The sequence below is a fragment of the Diceros bicornis genome, unplaced genomic scaffold (assembly GCF_020826845.1).
Source record: "Diceros bicornis minor isolate mBicDic1 unplaced genomic scaffold, mDicBic1.mat.cur scaffold_95_ctg1, whole genome shotgun sequence".
Taxonomy (NCBI): Eukaryota; Metazoa; Chordata; class Mammalia; order Perissodactyla; family Rhinocerotidae; genus Diceros; species Diceros bicornis.
This window is the reverse complement of record NW_026691844.1, coordinates 828,920-849,344: the sequence shown is the minus strand read 5'-3', so window position 1 is coordinate 849,344 and position 20,425 is coordinate 828,920. Positions and strand designations below refer to the sequence as shown.

Sequence of the window (20,425 nt, the reverse complement as noted above, 5' to 3'; positions counted from 1 at the left end):
CATTCTCCAATCAACAGACACAGAGTGCTGGGGTGGATTAGAAAACAAGACCCAACAATATGCTGCCTCCAGGAAACACATCTCAGCTCTAAAAACAAACAGGCTCAGAATGAAGGGATGGGAGACAATACTCCAGGCAAATGGCAAATAAAAGAAACTAGGTGTTGCCATACTTATACCAGACAAAGCAGACTTCAAGATAAAAAAGACTATGAGAGACAAAGAGGGGCAGTATATAATGATAAAGGGGACTTTCCACCCAGAGGACATAACACTTATAAAGATATATGCACCTAACACAGCAGCACAAAAGAATATAAAGCAACTATTAATAGACCTAAAGGGAGAAATTAACAGCAACACAATAATAACAGGGGACCTGAACAACCCACTTACATCCATGGATAGATCATGCAGAGAAAGGCAACAAGTAAATAGTGGAATTAAATGAAACATATGATCAGATGAACTTAATTGATATATATAGGGCATACCCTCCTAAAACAGCAGAATACATGTTCTTCTTAAGTGCACATGGAACATTCTCAAAGATAGACCATATGTTGTGAAACAAGGCAAGCCTGAATAAATTTAAGATTGAAATCATATCAAGCCTCTTTTCTGACCACAATGCTATGACACTAGAAATCAACTACAAGAAAAAAGATGGGGAAGTCACAAATATGTGGAGACTAAAGAACACGTGACTGAAGAACCATTGGATCAATGAACAAATCAAAGGAGAAATCAAAAAATACCTGAAGACAAATGAAAATGAAAAGACAACAAAAGAACTCTTACAGGATGCAGCAAAAGCAGTTCTAAGAAGGAAATTCATAGCAATACAAGCGCACCTCAACAAACAAGAAAAATACCAAATAAGTAACCTTAAACTACACCTAATAGAACCAGAAAATGAAGAACAAATGAAGTCCAAAGTCAGCAGAATGAGGGAAATAATAAAAATTAGAGCAGAAATAAATGAAATAAAGACTAAAAAAACAGTAGAAAGGATCAATGAAACAAAGAGCTGGTTCTTTGAGAAGATTGAAACAAAATTGACAGACCCTTAGCCAGACTCACGAAGAAAAAAAGAGAAAAGGCTCAAAGACATAAAATTAGAAATGAAAGAGGAGAAATTACAACAGATACCACAGAAATCCAAAGACAGTAAGAGAATACACTGAACAACTTACATGCCACCAAACAGGATAACCTAAAAGAAATAGATAAATTCTTAGATTCCTACAACCTCCCAAAACTGAATCAAGAAGAAATAGAGTAAATGAACAGACCAATCACAAGTAAAGAGATCAAAATGCTCATCAAAAACCTCCCAAAAAACAAAAGTCCAGGACCAGATGGCTTCTCTGGAGAATTGTACCAAATATTCAAACAAGATTTAATACCCATGCTTCTCAAACTATTCCAAACAGTTGAAGAAGATGGAACACTTCCTAATTCATTCTATGAGGCCAACATCACCCTGACAGCAAAAGCAGATAAGGATAGCACAAAGAAGGAATATTACAGGCCAATATCACTGATGAACACAGATGCAAAAATACTCAACTAAATATCAGCAAATCGAACACAGCAATGTATTAAAAGGATCATATACCATGATCAAGTGGAAATTATACCAAGGATGCAGGGATGGTTCAACATCCGCAAATCAATCAATGTGATACACCACATTAACAAAATGAGCAATAAAAGTCACACGATCCTCTCCACAGATGCAGAGAAAGGATTTGACAAGATCCAACATACATTTATGATAATAACTCTCAATAAAATGGGTATAGAAGGAAAGTACCTCAACACAATAAAGGCCATATATCACAAACCCACAGCCAACATCATACTTAATGGTGAAAAACTTAAAGCCATTCCTCTGAGAACAGGAAGAAGACAAAGGTGCCCATTATCGCCACTCCCATTCAACATAGTACTGGAGGTTTTGGCCAGAGCAATTAGGCCGGAAAAAGAAATAAAAGGAATCCAAATTGGAAAGGAAGAAATGAAACTCTTGCTGTTTGCAGATGACATGATTGTAATTACAGAAAACCCTAAAGAATCCATCAGAAAACTATTAGAAATAATCAACAACTACAGCAAAGTTGCAGCATACAAAATCAACTTACCAAATCAGTTGCAATTCTATACTTTAATAATGAACTAACAGATAGAGAACTCAAGAATACAATCCCATTTACAATTGCAACAAAAAGAAAAAAGTGTCTAGGGATAAATTTAACCAAATTTAACCAAAGAGGTTAAAGACCTATACAATGAAAACTATAAGACATGATTGAAAGAAATCAATGATGACCTGAAGTAATTGGAAGATATTCCATGCACATGGATTGGAAGAATAAACACAGTTAAAATGTCCATATTACCTAAAGTAATCTACAGATTCAATGCAATCCCAATCAGAATCTCAATGACCTTCTTCATAGAAATGGAACACAGAATCCTAAAATATACATGGAATAACAAAAGACCTCGAACAACCAAAGCAATTCTGAGAAGAAAGAACAAAGCTGGAGGCATCACAATCCTAACTTGAAAATATATTACATAGCTATAGTAATCAAAATGGCATAGTACTGGCACAAAAGCAGACTCATAGATCAATGGAACAGAACTGAAAGCCCAGAAAGAAAACCACACATCTGTGGTCAGTTAATCTCTGACAAAGGAGCCAAGATCATACAATGGAGAAAGGAAAGTCTCTTCAATAAATGCTATTGGGAAAACTGGACAGCCACATGCAAAAGAATGAAAGTAGATCATTATCTTCCACCATACACAAAAATTAACTCGAAATGGATAAAAGACTTGAATCTAACACTTGAAACCATAAAACTCCTAGAAGAAAATATACGCAGTACAGTCTTTGACATCGGTCTTAGCAGCACCCTTCCCAATACCATGTCTACTCAGGCAAGGGAAAGAAAATAAAAAATATACAAATGGGACTACATGAGACTAAAAGGCTTCTGCAAGGCAAAAGAAACAATGAACAAAATGAAAAGACAGGGCCAGCCCTATGGCTTAGTGGTTAATTGCGTGCGCTCCGCTACTGGCGGCCCAGGTTCGGATCCTGGACGCGCGCAGACACACCCCTTGTCCGGCCATGCTGAGGCTGCGTCCCACATACAGCAACTAGAAGGATCTGCAATTATGACATACAACCATCAACTAGGACTTTGGGGGAAAAAAAAAGGAGGAGGATTGGCAATAGATGTTAGCTCAGAGCCGGTCTTCCTCAGAAAAAAAAGAGGAGGATTAGCACGGATGTTAGCACAGGGCTGATCTTCCTCACAAAAAAAAAAAATGAAAAGAAAACCCACCAACTGGGAGAAAATATTTGCAAATCACATATCTGACAAGGGATTGATTTCCAAAATATATAAACAACTCATACAACCCAACAAGAAACAAACAGACAATCCAATCTAAAAATGGGCAGAGGATATGAACAGACATTTTTCCAAAGAAGATATAGAGAAGGCCAACAGACACATGAAAAGATGTATAACATCACTAATTATTAGGGATATTCAAATCAAAACTATAATGAGAGATCACCTTACACCTATCAGAATGGCTATAATTCCCAAGACAAAAAATAACAAACGTTGGAGAGGATAAGGAGAAAAGGGCACCCTCACACACTGCTGGTGGGAATGCAAACTGGTGCAGCCACCAGGGAAAACAGTATGGAGATTTCTCAAAAAATTAAAAATAGAAATACCATACTTTTGAGCTATCCCACTACTGGGTATTCACCGAAAGAAATTGAAATCAACAATTCAAAGAGATTTATGCACCCCTGTGTTCACTGAGGCATTATTCACAATAGCCAAGACATGGAAGCAACCCAAGTGCCCTGCTACAGATGAATGGATAAAGAAGATGTGGTATGTATTATATACAATGGAATACAACTCAGCCAGAAACAAAAGACAAGATCGTCCTGTTTGCAACAACCTGGATGGACATGGAGGGTAAGATGTTAAATGAAATAAGCCAGACAAAGACAAATATGCATTATTTCACTCATATGTAGAAGATAAACATACACAGGGATAAAGAGAACAGATTAGTGGTTACCAGAGGGGATGGTGGCTGGGGGTTGAGTGAAAGAGTTAAAGGGGCACATATGCATGGTGATGGATAAAAGTTAGACTACTGTTGGTGAGCACCATGCAGTCTATACAGAAATTCACAAATAATAATGAACACCTGAAATTACACAATGTTAAAACCCTTTATAATTTCAATAAAATAATTAAAAAAGAAAAAAATAATAATTCATCCGTTTTTATGGTTATATAGTATTCCACTGTGGGGAAATACCACACTTTGTGTATCCGTTCACCAGTAGATGGACATTTGGGTTGTTTTCTGTTTTTGTATACTATAAATAGGTTGTTATCTACATGTGTGTACAAGTCTGTGTATAGACCTACGGGTTTATTTCCCTTGGATAGATTCCTAGGGCAGGAATGGCTGGGTAGACTTATGTAATTATTAAAGACGCATCCAAGCTATTTTTCACCAGCACTCGATGAGAGTTTCAGTGACTTGAAATCTTCAACAACACTTGCTATAGTCAGTCTTTTTACTTTTAGCCATCCTCAAGTGTGGTGGAATCTCATGATGACTGTCACTTTCATTTCCCCAATGACTCATGTTGTGAAGGAGAAGGCGAGCCACGCACAGACTGGGAGAAAACATCTGCAAAACATATCCCTAGAAAAGGACGTGTATTTATAATATATAAAGAGCTCTTATAACCCAATAGTAAGAAGACAAGCAGCACGTCATGGCTCACCAGGAGACAGCAGATCAGGCCTGTGATGAGCACCAGGATTCCCGGGAGGCAGATGAGGATGAGGGCCCAGAAGGGGAGGTCTGGGGAGACAAATGGTGGGGTGAGCCACCTCCTGTCATCGCCCCAGGGCTCCTGCTGACCCCACTGTGCCTCAACTGTCCTTGACAAGGGTTGGCCAACTTTCCTCATCATCCAAGACCCTGTGCGCATGGTTCTCTTCAATGAGGCACAGCATCAAGATACTTGCCCCCTACCGTGGGCTGGGGCTTCCTGCAGGTTTACCAGGCTTCTCAGTCAAGGTGTCATCTCTGTTGGGAGAATATTCTGGAAGTGAATCAAATGGAGAATGCATGTGAGTGTGGTTCACTCTTTTTAACAGAACTTTTTAGACACAGAAAAATAAAGGGAACAGTCTCATAAACATTCATCATCTAGATTTAACCATGTATATTCCATCCAATTAAAACAATATTTTATCAATGTATAAATTATTAACACTTGCCAACCTTGATGCATCCCATGTTTTCAATGAAATATTAAAGTCAAGTAGACATCATCATGTTTCACCCCATTTTAGTTTCCATCTCTAAAACGTGACCACACATTCCTACAAAATCCAAGACCATTATCACAGAACAAAAGTTTAGTAAATTAAACCAAATTCATAACTCTGGGCACAGAGGATTGAATTTGAGCTGGACTTTCTTATGATGGCCGGGGGGAGAATGGGTCATCACAGTTGGCAAGCCTATGGGATCTCTCTAAATTTGTAAATTCCCACTCAAAAGTGTTCTTCCCTGCCTAGAAACACATTCATCCCCTTCTCCTTTATCTATTTGCTTAATATTCATTTTCTAGGATTAACCTACAATGTAATATCCTGCGGGAAGACTTCTCTTATTTCCGCCTGCAAGTATGAGTTTTTTCACATCAATTAATTGATAATTTTCAATTCTCTATTCTTGTTATTGCCAGCTACAACATAAACTCCAGGAGGGTAGGACACACAGCACCCAGTGGGCTTGGGGGGAGGGTGCATGTCCCCCTTCTTGTACCTCTAGCCAGACAACCTCTTAGAGGTGTGCTGTCTGATATGGAGCAGCAACAAGTCTCTTTTTGAATTAAAATTAATTTTAGTTAAATAAAATAAAAATTCTGGTACCTCAGTAATATTAAAACTCAGTAACAATAAAGACCAGTCCCAATACCGTCCTTCGAGCACTCAACAGCAATATGTGGCTATGCACTGGACAGCACAGATATAGAACATTCCACCACTGCAGAAAGTTCTAGCACATTGGTGCTCATCTAGAGCGGGACTTGGCAAACTATAGCCTGTGGATCAGTAACCACATGACCCCCAAACCTGTAAGTCTGTTTCACACACAGCTGGAGGCCCTCACTGACCATCTGGCCCAGTGGTTTTCAGTGCAGAGATGAGGAAACAAAAGTCCAGAGAAGGGAGGTGACTACTATGAGGTCACAGAGCTGTCTAGGAGAAAGTGAGGGCCTCCTATATTACACTGGTGTCCTTTTCTCTCTCTCAACGGTGGGTAAAGACTGGGGGACTATGCCACCTCCTGCCAGCCTGAGAAGGTTCAATGCTCTCTCAGCCCCAGGCATCCAGAGTCCCCAGAAAGGCCTCACTTCCTTTCCCAATGACCAGGGAGCCTTACCATCCCCAAGGACACTCTTCCTGTCCAGGGTCAAGTTCTGCAGCTGGGTACCATTCTGGCTCAGCTGCAGGAATTCCTCATAGATGGCAACTCTGTCCAGTCTCTGTGCCAAGGCGACAAGGTACACAGGGAGTCCACTCCAGTGTGGTTACTGTGGGGGACAGACCTGGAAGGACACAAGGGATGAACAAGGGTGTCTGGAATTCTACCCTGAATCTAGATTCCCTGCTTCTGGGTCCTGTTCAAGAGAACTTTCTGCAATAATGTAAACATTTGCCTGCACTACCAAATACACTCATTATTAGCCCCATGTTGTTATTGAGCACTTAAAATGTGGCTAGTGTGTGTGAGTGAGGAACTGAATTTCCCATGTAATTTCATTTCAAGTAATTAATTTATAAATAAATAACCACAGGGAGAACATTTTTGAAACTTTGGAGTAAGGACTTCTGCAAATGCATAAAAACAATGAGAACACTGGTAAAAATGGTCGAAATCAACTTTTCAGAAGTCTAGAAATTAATCAAAGGCTTGTAAGACTCTGAGGAGGGTTTAGTGAAGACACATGGTGGAATCTTGATAAAGGGAGCAAACTTCGTGGCACTATAACTTGCACTATTCCCATCCTGCTCTCACAATATCCTCCATAACTTTGAAAACCGTCAGTCTCAGAACCATGGTGGCTGAGACAACCCGCAGCACAGCAGCCATAATGGGTGTGGAGCTCTGAAAAGACCTCTCCCCACCCAACTGCAACTAGCTGACCTGCCTGGCAGCTCCCCGAAAACGCCCCATGTTCAGGGCTTGTTGTTACTAGACTCAGAGCTTGCCCAGGGAGGAAAGTCTGTCCCCAGGGCACTTGCTAAAAACAATCAGGGCTAATTGTTTTCTATTGTAGTTGCCTGAGGGAGTGACACCAGGAGAGGCAGGCAAGAGGTGAGCCAAAAACTTAGAAGAAAAATTGGGGGAATGAGATGTCCACAGGGGGCTTTGAAAATCTCCAGGGTATTTGCGGGCATCTAGAAGGCCACAAGGGCTCAGGGATGTGGCATGCCCAGGACAGACTTGAGAACGTCTGAATCTCTCACCTCTAGTTGGAGCGGTGGCTTAATATCTGAAAACTTGATTATGTAATACACCATATTAATAGAATAACGGCCAATACCACGTAATCTCGACCATATACATAGAAAAGAATTTCACAAAATACAACACCCTTCATGTCTAAAAAAGAAAACACTCAACAAATTAGGAATAGAAAAAAACTTTCTCAACCTATAAATAGCGTCAATGAAAAACCCACAGCTAACACCATATGCAATGCGGAAAGACTGAAAATTTCCCCCTAAGACCAGGGACAAGACCATGATGTCTTCCCTCATCTGATATGTTAATCACAGGTACTAGAGTTTCTAATGAGGGCAATTAGGCAAGAAAAAGGAATAAAAGAAACCCAGATTGGAAGGGAAATGGTAAAACTATTTGTTTTGCAGAGGTGAAAATATTGTATATAGAAAAACCTAAAAAATACAGCCCCCCCCCACACACACACACAATATGTGAATCGTATCCCAAGAGGTGTATAAAAAATTTAAATTGCCCCATGTGGTTAGTGGCTCCACTATTGGAGAGCACAGTTAGACTGATGATATTTGTTGAAAGTCTCCAAAAGAGGAGGAGGAGGAGGATGCTGGAGGTTGGTGGCCCCAAATGTTAATGCTTTTCTCAACCCCCGAAAACCTATGGAAGGAGATGGTAGGATTAGCTGACAGGGATGTGGGGGAGAATGGGCACCATGTCAGTGACTTCCAGATCAAGGATGTGTCACGGGAGCTCAGAGCCATCAGCCACCAGCTCAGCCAATGCTTCCAATATCCTCAACCTACATCAAGTCGGTGACCAGGCAGGAGTGGAATATGTCTCACAGCTGGCTGCCTCTGTAGAGCTTGGTGACCTAGAACAAACGCGAGGGAGAATGGGAGAGATGGAGGTCTCCTGGAGACGCAGGGGGCCACTGGAGCCGGTGAAAGATCACAGACCTTGGGGCAAGGGAGACCTGACTTCAAATCCTGGCTCTGCCCCTAACTCATTGTGTGACCTTAGGCACAATACTCCCTTTTCTGAGTTTCAGTTTACCCATGTGAGAAATGGGGAAGGCAGCTAGGACATCACCTCTGGAAACTGAGAGAACCCAGACACGCAGGGAAAGTGAAGGACTGAAACAACCATGTAACAGATGTAAGTCAGACGGAGGAATGAGGGTGCCTTCAGGGCAAGGAGAGATGGGACAGGGGAGAACCCACCTGGTCCTGGGTGTCCCTCAGCAGGGCGGTGTACTCCGAGGATGTGGGCTCCGGGTTGCTGAGGTTCCAGCTGATGCTGGGGAAATGCAGCTGGTGTTCTCTCTGCATGCATAAACTCCAGGGTGCAGAGCCTGGAGCCACCGAGAGGAAGAGCAGACACGTGGAGACTGTCAGCTCCCAGCAGAGAGGCATGGTGGCCCATGGGGTCACGGCGGTGGGTGCAGACAGCGTCCACTCAGGTGGCTCCCCCATCCTTCTCAGGCCTGGGGAGAGAGGTACGTGGGGAATCTAGAGAGAGGTCCTGAAACCTCTGGAGTGGGGGCCAGAACAGGAAGGAGGAAATGGGAGGACAGTGGGGAGACTGAGAGAGGGGTGGTCACAAAAGTGGTCATTAGGGGCAAATGCTCAGGGGAGGGTCTTACCTGAGGGAGACCGGTCTGAAACGTGTAGAAGGGGCCCCGGCTGCTCTCCTTGAACAAGGATCCAGCTGGGGAGGAAGGAGGAGGAGGAGGAGCAGGAGGGACAGGGGTTGGGGGAGGGGCTGGGTGGGATTTAACCCAACAGGAGCTGCTGGGACCAGGGTCTCCCCAGGCTCTGCAGGACCCTCTCAGTGGAGTTGAACGTGGCTGAGCCATTGCTCCTGTCTGATGAATACTGGAGGGTGGAGATGGGGAAGGTGACTGTGAGGGTCTTCAGGTTGTGCCCCAAAGCTGCAAGACGAGAGGGAGAGCGATGGCCATCACTGAGAGCTGGCCTGAGACCAGACCAGAGTCCTGCACTCATTATCATCTGTCGTCTTCTCTCCCAGGGGCACCACCACCCACCCGTGTGGTCACCCAAGTCAGAACCAGCATATCTGCTCAGCTCCTCCTCCCTCCCAGTAACACCCATTCACCTTGAACACTGGTCCTCACATACACTCCATCCCTGTCCCAGCTCAGGTCTTAACTTCCTTCACCCGGACCAACACCCCAGCAGGCTCACTGGATGCTCTGTCTAAAGGATGTTCTACATGGACCACTAGAAGAATCTTTCCGAAATGAATACCTCACTAGGGCCACCACTGCTCTAGTACCACCCATGGCTCCCTATGGCCTTCAGTGTTTAGTTCAACCTTCTTGACCTGGCACTCAAGGCTCTACTCAATCTGGCTCCTGCTGACCTTTCAGTCTCATTTTATCCACGTACTGCGGGTTAAACTTTATGCTTCACGCAACCCAAATTCGTTTCAATTCTCCCCATATGGCATATTGTTTCTGGCTGGAGCCTTTGCTCACGGAATCCCCTCTGCCAGGAAAACTCTTCATCCTCTACCTGCCTGGGTCTCTCCTGCTCATTCTTGAAGACTCTATTCAGGTGAAACTTTCTCTAGCAAGCTCTTCCTCTGCAAACTATGCCAGGTGCCTCTTCCCGAAACCTCCCACACAGTGTTATATTGGTGTGTTAATTTCACAAGGCTAGGGGCTCTCTGAGGGTTGGCCTCAGACTGAATCATTGGTATAATCTTTGTGATCAGCACCATTTCCTCAAAACCAGAATCTCACACTGTGGCTGCCCAGCTCCTGGATCACAACTGGCTGGTGGAGGTGTGGGGCCGGAGAGCTTCTCTTGGGAAGGAAAAGGGGCCCCCAGACACCTGTGGTGGCTTCTGGTGGCACAGTTGATGATCAAGTATGCAGGGACGTGGTGGCCGGCTCGGGAGCTGTGGCGAGGGCTGTCTCAGGGAGGGACAGAGTGGGAGGAGCCCCCAGGCTCACCCGGGCTCCAGCAGTGGCTTTCCCAGGACCACCATTCACAGGTGAAGCATAAATGAGAGTGAGGGGAGGGGTGACTGTGTGAGTAGAGGGATGAGCAAGCCTGTGGATGAGAGGAGCCCAAGAGAGTGAGATAGGTGAACAAGAGAGACTGAACTCGGAGGAGAGACAGATGGACGGGCAGAACACTGGACAGATGGATGGGACACCTGGAAAAGGAGGACCAAGGGCAAGGCTTTAGGAGAATTAAAGTGAAAACCACATGGGGTCAGAATGTGGTGGAGAATATGTCTGTCACTAAGGCTTTCTCACCCTGGGCTGGAACTCTCCACCAGAACACGGGAGAGAGAGAAGGGATGAGTTAGGGCCCTTCCAGGTCCTTCTCTCACCAAGGACAGCGGGTGCAGGAGAACCACTGCTCCCCAACCCCAAATGGGGATGGAACCCAGGAGATGAGGGCCAGGAATACTCACTGGTAGTAGTCAGGGCCACAGCTCCATAGGTGTCAGCTGTGGAGAGAAGGTGAGAGGAGCTGAGCAAGAGTTGGGGTGAACATAAAGGATTAAGGGAGAGGGAGGATGTAGGGAGCTTTGTGGGGAAAGCAGGGGGGAAAGCAGAGGGGAAGAGGGGAGGGGTGTTCAGGGGGGATGAAACGAGATGGAAGGTGGCTGGCCCCAGTCATCACCCCAGAAGACTGCACCCCGACCACAAGGAGACAGAGATGGATCACAGCTCACTTTAGAGCAATGGAGGCAACACAGAACTATGATAGGGACAGAGAGCACGGCTGTAGCCCAGCCCCTCAACACTGACGTAGAGGCTGTCCCCATCCAGGGTGAAGGAGCCCAGGTGGGTGACGCCCTGGCTCTCATGGCTCAGCTCCCAGTAGAGTTGCTCTCTGTCCAGCCAAGGACGTGCGGGGGTCAGAGTGGAAGGTACAGATGATGTCCACCCCACTGGCTGCCCACCCTTCTCAAGCCTGAGGGAGGAAGAACATGGGGACGTGGAATATTGAGCAGGGGTCCTTCTGAGGGTGGAAAGCGAGAGAGTGGAGGGGGAGGAGGCTGAGGGAGAGGCTGAAGGGGCTGCCCTGATGCCTGGAGGGGCTCTCCTCGGTGTCTCCCGTCTGAGACAACCCCCTCACAAGTAAGGCCTGACTTCCTTTAAGATGTGGAGGGAGGCCTGTGAGTGGCTAAGTGGGGTGAACACACAGACCTGGGTGAGGGGGCGCCTGCAGGTCTGCACGGACAGCAGCGAGGAGCACAGTCAGTGCCCTGTGCCATCTGACACATCCAGGCAAGAAAGTACCGTTACCTTCTCGCGGTTCTACACTCCAAGGTCTTCTCTTTCTACTTCTTTCCTACTCCACAGCCATCATCCAGGCCTAGGGAACAATCACCTTATTCGTAACCTTCTTCCCAACACCTCCTATCTGCCTCTTAAGTCTACATTCTTAACCATGAAGTCCATTTTAACCCACGTGCTTAGACCAAACGCCAATCACATCACCCATCTGCTCGCACCTCTCCAGTGTCTTCCCACTGGTCTTAGAACAGAGTCCAAAGTCACGCCTGACCTGGTCCAGCCTGTTCCCCTCGCTGGTCTGGCTCACACCCCTCCCCCTGTGTTGACTCGGCTCAGCCATCCCTCTTTCAGGTCATGGACACACCAGGCTCTCTGCTTCAGGTGTGTCCTCATGCGGGTCCCTCTGCCTGAAACGCTCTCTTGAACACACTCCCACACCCTCACTCCAGTCTAACCCTCCAACCACCTAAATCCAGTCCCAACTCCAGCTCTCAAGCTAAATATCAGTCCTTCTCAAGAGCGCTTCCCTGCCCCCTCCGGTTTAGTCCCCTTGTGCCAAACTCCCACATCACTCTCATCATTAACTGTCTAAAATCCAAATTCCCTAACAGAATATAAATCCCATGGAAGTGGGACAAGGTCTGTTTGGTTCTCCAGGTCCCCACGCATCTGGCCCAGGGCCTGGCTCATCAGATGAGGAACCATCCTGGTTTGAACGCTAAATGTCCTGTGTCCTGGAAAACCCCTCTGTTCTGAATAAATGAGGATGGTGGGTCACCATAAATTGTGCACTCAAAGAATATCTACTGCATGACAAGCACACATTCCCTCAAGAACGTCCCAGGAATGCTAGAATGAAAAAGGCACACAGACATACACACACAATTAGGAGAGGCCAACAATTATATATAAAATTACTTAACAAGATTGTCTTCAACGTGAATCACCAGACTGTTATTTCAGAAAGGATTCAAGAAGCAAAGTTAATTCCCTTTAGAATGTGAGGTGGAGAGGACAATCTTTTTGGAGACTAGTGCCCTACCCTTCTATCTAAAAGGTGTTGCTTAATATTCCTCCAAATGATTTGAAATCTCATAAACAACAACAATATGCTGAAAATAAATCCGGCTGCTGGTCAATTTAACTTTACATTTCTGTTACTAACATAAAGAAGTTCAAATCATATTTTTCTCCAGGTGTCTGTAAGATTTTGAATCTTTGTGGAGCATTTATAGGTCTTTAGAAGTCAAATTGAATAGGCCTGAGGAATGTTGCTGAGCATCCCTGCTAATATTTAATGAGATGTCTTGTAATACTACATATACACGTAAAACATTTATATATTTATATTTATAGATGAAATCCTGACTTTTGAGAACTCGGAATGCAGGTAAGTCTATATTTCTTTACTGTTACACATATTTACACTTATTTACATATATTTGTTTAATGTGTTTTTCTTTGCAAATAACTGTATTTTCTGAATTATTTACACACAGAGCCTCACACACCTTACCATCTTTCCCTTGAATATAATCCATCAAACATAAATAATTTTTCTCATGATACCCTCACTCTCAGTGAGTCCTTGTGCTGACAACCTGAGCCCAGGAAAGCCCACTGGCAGGTCTTCTGCACAGCGGAGGCTGCTGGCACCTGTTGGTACCAGGTCCACAGGGTACTCACCTGGTCACACAGAAATCCACGGATCAGCGAGGACAGGTGGACCCTGAGCCTGGTTCCAACTCAAACTTGAGCCCCACAGACACTTTTCTTTTCTAACGGAAAAAAAAAGCAAAGATTGCTTTTGAGGCCTTTTACAGGGAGTAATACAGGTGATGGAAGGAAAGCCCACCCCACTTACTTTTCTTTTTCGTATTTACTGATTTAACTGTAACTGTTGGCTGAGACTGGATTTTCCCGATTCCTGTCCAGCCACCTGCTCCCCAAGATGAGAGAAGCAGCTCCGTGCTGTGTGCACTTGAGTCGCTCAACTCACTTTGGTGACTCCGGACCCTTTAAACAAGCTTGTCATTTATGACCCCTGTAAGTGGCTTGCTGACTGGTAAACAATTCCCACACTTCATTCAGGGCTCGGGAGATTTTCAGGCCCTGGAGCAGGTTTCCCAACCTCGGCACCACTGACATCTGGGGCCGGATGATTCTCTGTCGGGCCGTCCTGGGCCCTGGAGGACGCTGAGCAGCATCCCTGCCTCCCCCTCTAGATGCCAGGAACGCCCCCATTAGTAACAACCCAAACACGGCCTCCAGACGCGGATAAGCCCCCTGGGGACAAAATCACACGGAGGACGGTGACGGGGACTCTGAGGAGGGGCCGGCGGCGCCCGGAGCCGGGAGGAACAGCAGCCTCGGGCGCCCTGAACGAACAGCCCGGGGGAACCGGGGCTCCGGGGGGACGGAGGGACGCCGGGCCGTGACGGGGCTGCCCGCCGCCCAGGCCCCTCCCTGGACCAAGACCGGAGCCGGGACCGCCCGCTGCTCACCGAGCTCCGCCCCTGAGGCCGAAGGTCCACGGGAATGCGGTCCGCGCCGAGAAGACTGGACACACCGCGCAGACCTCCCGCTCCATCCACGGCGCCGCCCGCGCTTCCGCTTCCGGTCTCGGGCGGGCGTTCTGGGAGGACGGACGTTTGGGGGCTCCGGGTTGAGGCGGCGGGCGGGGCGGGGCCGCGCACCCCAGCCTCGGGGGAGGTCTCCAGTGTCTAGAGTGAGTGCGAAGCTGGGCCGCGGGCTGGGTCAGCACCAGGGACAGGGACGAAATCTAGGGGCGCGAACCAGTTCTAGGGGCGGGCTGTGGGCGGGGACAAGGGTGTGATTGACACCAGGCCCGGGGGTCGGGGGGACAAGGGTGCGGGCGGGGCAATGAGCCGGGACCAGGCTGCGGGCGGAACCAGGCCAGGAGGTTGTCCGCGGAGACCAGTTCCAGGGGCGGGAAGAGGCGGGGGTGGGGCTGGAATAAGTCTGGCCGACTTCACAGTGGGAGGAAATCAGCTCCAGGGGCGGGGCTGGAGGCGATGCTTTCCGTGCACCCCTAGACTGTACAGGTAGCTGGATGTTGAATAGCTTTTCTTCATTCCTTTCCCTAAACCTGGAGTCATTCTATCTCTGGCCTTTTTATAAATAGTGATATTTATGACAACATTCATCAAGTAAATAACAAATGGAATGAAACCTATTTCCTTCTCCATCTTTATAATGCCAACAATTGTGCTTTTATTTTTTCTGGCGCAAAGAATCATCGTAGTAAATTACTCTGGTCTTTTTTATGGGATATAATAAATATTTTTTAAAAGACACTTTTAGATTTTTTTCTTTTTAATTTATAGCCAGATGCATTCTACCAACAAACATAATTTGTAAACATGCTCTCTCCTCCAGCCCATTATTATTTCTGTAATATGTTATTTCATGAATTATCTTACTGGACAGAACATTTAGCAATGTAGAGATAACTTTGGTAATAAATATATATGAATTGTTTGCTGTTTTGTTTGGTAAGACTGGAATATTGTACTTTAAATATGATAGGATTTTTTTTCATTATTTACCTATTCCATCATCATCCATGATCAGTCTTTTATCATCTCATTCCAGTCATATTAGTCATATTCTGAATGTCTGAATATGCCACATGAAAACATTTTAAAAACACTTTATTGAGGTATGACTGACATACAAAAAGCTGTACATATTTAATGTATACAACTTAATGTGTTTGGAGATAATATACACCCGTGAAACTATCACTACTCAAGTCCTTAACATATTCATCACCCCCAAATGTTTCCTCCTGTCCTCTTTATTTTTTTTATTTAACTTCCTTTTTTAAAATACTTTTTTTCTTTTGAGGTAGGAATACTTAACATAAATCTACCCTCCTAGTAAATTTTTAAGTCTACAATACAGTATTGTGAACTATCGGCCCATGTTGGATGGTAGGTCTCCAGAACTTATTAATCTTACATAACTTTTGTTGCTCAAACATCTATTGCCAAGAGGCCCTCTTCATCTTTAACTGAAAAATCCCCCCATATTTTTAAAAGCTCAACTCAAACATAAGCTTTCCATGAAGAATTATCTGATTTATCCAAGTAACACTATCTACTCTTGTTGACTCTGCTAACCTCTAACTACCTTTATTTTGGCACTTTTCAAATTGCCCTGCTATTCTTTTTTCACATGTACCTCACTATGATTTCTTGGAAAGCAGGGCCTTTATCTTATCAAGTTTGCATGCTCAGTTCATTGTTTATGTCTTCTACTAGAGTAATAATAATATAATATATCCATTCATTTATTGAATCTTTAGTTCCGGTTTTTGCACACCTACTATGTGTAAGGCATAGTGCTCGTCACCTTGGGTGTAAAGATATGAATAGGAGGCATGTGCTAAAGACACCCACACTTACTTCCATTGTAATTCCATGTGTGTTATTCTGTGATCAAGATGAGTATATGGTGCTATGGAATCTCTAAGTGTTTGCCTAACACAACATGTGGTTTAAGGGTTGTATTCCCTTGAGAAGAGCTGCTTCAGCAGAACCTAACAATGTGAGTATAAGGAAGCCAGATCAAGTTAACTCCTAACATGGAAACAATGTATTGATTTCCTAAATGAATGTATTGAATGAGTGAATGAAATAATAGAAAATAATGAAGAAATGTGATGCTATTGGTTACTCTCAGATACTTTACATTTTATTTGGAGACAAAGAAGAGGTAAGAGAAAGTGATTGTGTAATTTTGTCAGTTCATACCTGTCTGATTACATATTTCTCTCTCGGGGCACAATACACAGACAAAGCAGCAGGTAGCTCTCTCTTCCTGAGGGATGTTCCTGAATCCTGGCTGACAGAACGTCCTACACTCAGAGTGGGGAGTTTGAAAGAAGAGAATTATTGATGATACTGAACAATACTATATAATTGGATAATATTTTTTTATTTAATAATATTGAATAATTGATAATATTGTTTAAATTATCTCAAAACTTATCTTAGAGATCACCTATAAGATTTGACATGATTGATGCACCCAGGGAAAGCAAAATAAAATCAAGGTCAATCTGCAGAAAAGAGTTCCCAACACGAAAATACGTACTGATTTAAAAAATTTTCCATCTCAATGACTAGGACACTTGTTTGTTTTATGGAATGGGGCATCTGGCAATAACAATTGTGACTCTGAATATGGTATTCCAGGATTACTTTTTTGAACTATAAGCAGATTTTACCTTAATATAAAATAATATTTTAATTCATACAATGCATTTATATGAGAATTGTTTGATTAGTACAAATTGTAATTATTGAATTTATTTAGTAATGTATTTAATGTCAGGTAGATTATACACCAAAGACACAGGGACAGGCTTGAATGATATAATATAGCATCTTGAGGGATGGCTTACAAGACTGAGTTCTAAAGGGAAATCTGAAGAAGAGGAAGAATGCAGTTCCTGGGGAGCCAAAAGAATCTTTTTTTCTGATGGTGAATTTTTCTACAAGAATGTATAAAGTTGGGATGAAGAGATGGAAATATAAGGAAAATTAATAAAATATTAAAATATTTAAAAAAACCCTCAATGTCAATTCTTTTGATTCTCGTTAAAGAGAATAAAATTTGTTTTCTGGAAGAAAAGCATATGGCCAAAGACAATTTGAATTGTATCTTTAAATCATCAAAAGTCTAGGTCATCAGCATCTGTTATATCTTCAGGGCACAATGCATGCAGAGCAATAAATTTGCAAGCACATGAGATTGACACTTTTTCAGCTTAAATGGGAATTCAATCAATTTTTTATCAGCTCATCCTATTAAATTGGTAGCCTCACTGTCCTGCTGTAATGCATAAAGCATTTCAAAATTCAGGAATATCTCCTTAATTGCAAGTGTCCTTTCAATATCTCTTGGACAGTAAGAAAAGTTATATCAACAAATGAGGATTTTGTTATGAGTTAAATGATTTCACCATTATTTTCATATATGCTCTCTATCTTGTGATGTAGATGATTAATCCAAGATCGACTTGTCTGCAACCTTTTTGAATCCCATGGCCCAGTCTATCAGCTCCTCATGTATGATGAAACCTTGACCACATGGTTCCTGGGGAACAAACTCCCTTACTTTCACCTGAAGTCCAAGACCTTTAGGAAAATCATATAGTTCAGAATTACATGCTGTGACACAGAGTTTCTTTTCTCATCCAGTGACACGTGAGCTCCAGTGCTTTTTTTAAATTGGGTGTTTCTTAGGAATGGGTGGAGCTAAAAGGGAGACATAATTGGGAAATGAAATGAGCATGGAAATTGAAGGCAGAAAACCCAGATTCGAACTGGTGGGGATACTGAGTTGCCCAGCAATTAGATTTTTTCCCCTCTATATTATTCATCCTCTGAATAAGTTCAATTTGGGGAGTGTTTACTATTCTGCACGCTTAAGGAAGCAGGCATTCTTGTCGGCCCTCAGAGAGCACATGGTGATGTTTAAACCATTCCTGAAGATTCCACGTCCAGGGAGTGCTGTGGGGCTAAACCTGAGCTGTACCTTGAACAAGGAGGTTTGCTTTAAGGGTGCTAGGGAGTTTCCTCGAGCTCAAGAAGAGACAAAGAAAGACAGCCTGCTTCTTCCTACCTTTGAACAAAATATTTTATTAAATGAGAGAGAAGAGATGAAAGCTCCTAGTACAGAATCTTCACGCATTAATTGATATAATTTCTATATAAATGTACAACTGATATTTGTATAATACATAACTATATATATGGTTGTATATATACACAAACAAATATATATTCACAACAAATGTGTGTATTTAGATCTGACATGACATTCACTTCCTCGTACCTGAAAGCAAGAGTTTCATGACACATTATTCATAGGTTTTGGATTTATAAAAGTCTAGGTTCATGTACAAATTCATCTAAGTAGAATTGATAAGGACTTGGGGAATTAAAATATATTTCATAGTATTGGGGTTCTGATCTGTAAAAAGGGGATCAAACTCCTTGCTTCCAAAAGTCATTTTAAATTTCAATGGGGAAATATTTATTTAGCTATCAGTAGCCTTTCTAGAAAAATGCAGGAAGTTTAAATAAATTGTCCTTTCCCCAGAAGCATTTAAGATATCAAGGGATAGGGCCAGAACTAGATTTTGGAAATCCCTGAATTTTTTAATTCCCTGGGATGAATTGTCATTGTTTTCTCTTGAGCACTTACCTCTCACAGTGAAAGTTTTTAATCAATTATTTCCAGTTAAAAGAGTTGACACTGTTGCTAATTAGACCCTACAATCACTAGAGGTTTACTTGCAACCTGTAAGAAAGAACAGTAATTCATTATGCACAAGTCACTGCTGATCTGTGACAATGTGACAATCACAATTCGATACCCAAATAAAATAACTCTCAGATCCTAAAACAACAATAATGAGAATCCTATTTAAGGGAGAATTTTACCTGCTAAGGGAGAAACATGAGCTGGCCTGCATCCATTATGGACCCCTGTTCTGCTTTTATAAGAAGTATTTCATGGAGGGCTCAGGCCACCACATCCACAGCATCATAGATGTAGTAGCCGGATCCAGACATAGTCGTGTCTAATTTTTCCTTTGGCAGAGACTCCAGGGAGGCATTGAATGGACACTCCAAAAATTTCCACATTCAGTTCCTGCAAATGAGCAGTTGAAAAGTTCAAGCCATCATTTGGTAAAGAAAAAGTCTTCTTGGTATTTAGAGGGGCTAACTGTCCATAGAGAGTGTTTAAAATCCAGATATCTCAAAGTTCTGGTGTGCAAAGGAAAGACTCCCATGGTAGGTATGGAAAAAGTGGTGACGTGGAATAAAAGAAGCATCCCACTGTGGTGTAGTGATCCACACCTTCTGAGTGGTTAAATAATGGTTTCCTGCAATGCTCACATTTATTAATCTACTTGTGTCACCATAAATGATAAACACGTTGGCTGATGAGTCTGTGCTTCTGGCTATGCATGTCCAATCTTTTGAAGTGTACGTCCTCTTGCTCACAGGTATCTTAGTCACAGGCAGGCACCGTTCCTAGTCATCTCTCTTCTAAGTTCCCAGAGGAATTGCTCACCTTTTGTATCAACTGATACTAAGATTCCTACCTAGGTCCAGCCAAAATGTGTCAACAATGAGACCATTCTGAAGACTAGAGATGTGTCCTTGTGAGCTATCTGATAGAGAGAGGAAAACTAGTCCTTACCTTTCAGTACAGGATCAAAATCTCCATAGGTTGTCTGAATCAAAAGAGAAAAAGCGTTCCATGTTGAGTTCTCTGGAAGAAAAATAAACAGAATTTCAACAAAATTCATATGATCAGCTAGCTAAACTTACATTCTTGGTGCTAACACTGTGAGTATGAAGCAATATTATCTGATGGTAGAAGTGATTGAGGGGAAGCTTGGCTTTGAAGCCAGACTGCCTGGGTTCAAATCCTGACTCTACTGTGACTAGCTTAACGCACTTGAGAAGGTTAAATAACCTCTATCCATCTTAG

General features: G+C 43.4%; 2 long non-coding RNA genes across 2 annotated transcripts; both read right to left on the bottom strand.

Moving 5' to 3' along the window:
- Window positions 1–9,382: 9,382 nt before the first annotated feature.
- On the bottom strand, window positions 9,383–13,769 carry LOC131403902 (uncharacterized). Its single transcript, XR_009219632.1, has 4 exons — window positions 13,574–13,769; window positions 11,056–11,091; window positions 10,465–10,685; window positions 9,383–9,538 (listed from the first exon to the last, which is right to left on the bottom strand). It is a non-coding gene; the product is annotated as an uncharacterized LOC131403902 (long non-coding RNA).
- Window positions 13,770–14,530: 761 nt separating this feature from the next.
- On the bottom strand, window positions 14,531–20,185 carry LOC131403914 (uncharacterized). The gene is made up of 5 exons (XR_009219639.1): window positions 20,132–20,185; window positions 19,366–19,576; window positions 18,035–18,174; window positions 16,666–16,769; window positions 14,531–14,610 (listed from the first exon to the last, which is right to left on the bottom strand). It is a non-coding gene; the product is annotated as an uncharacterized LOC131403914 (long non-coding RNA).
- Between the last annotated feature and the right edge of the window lie 240 nt (window positions 20,186–20,425).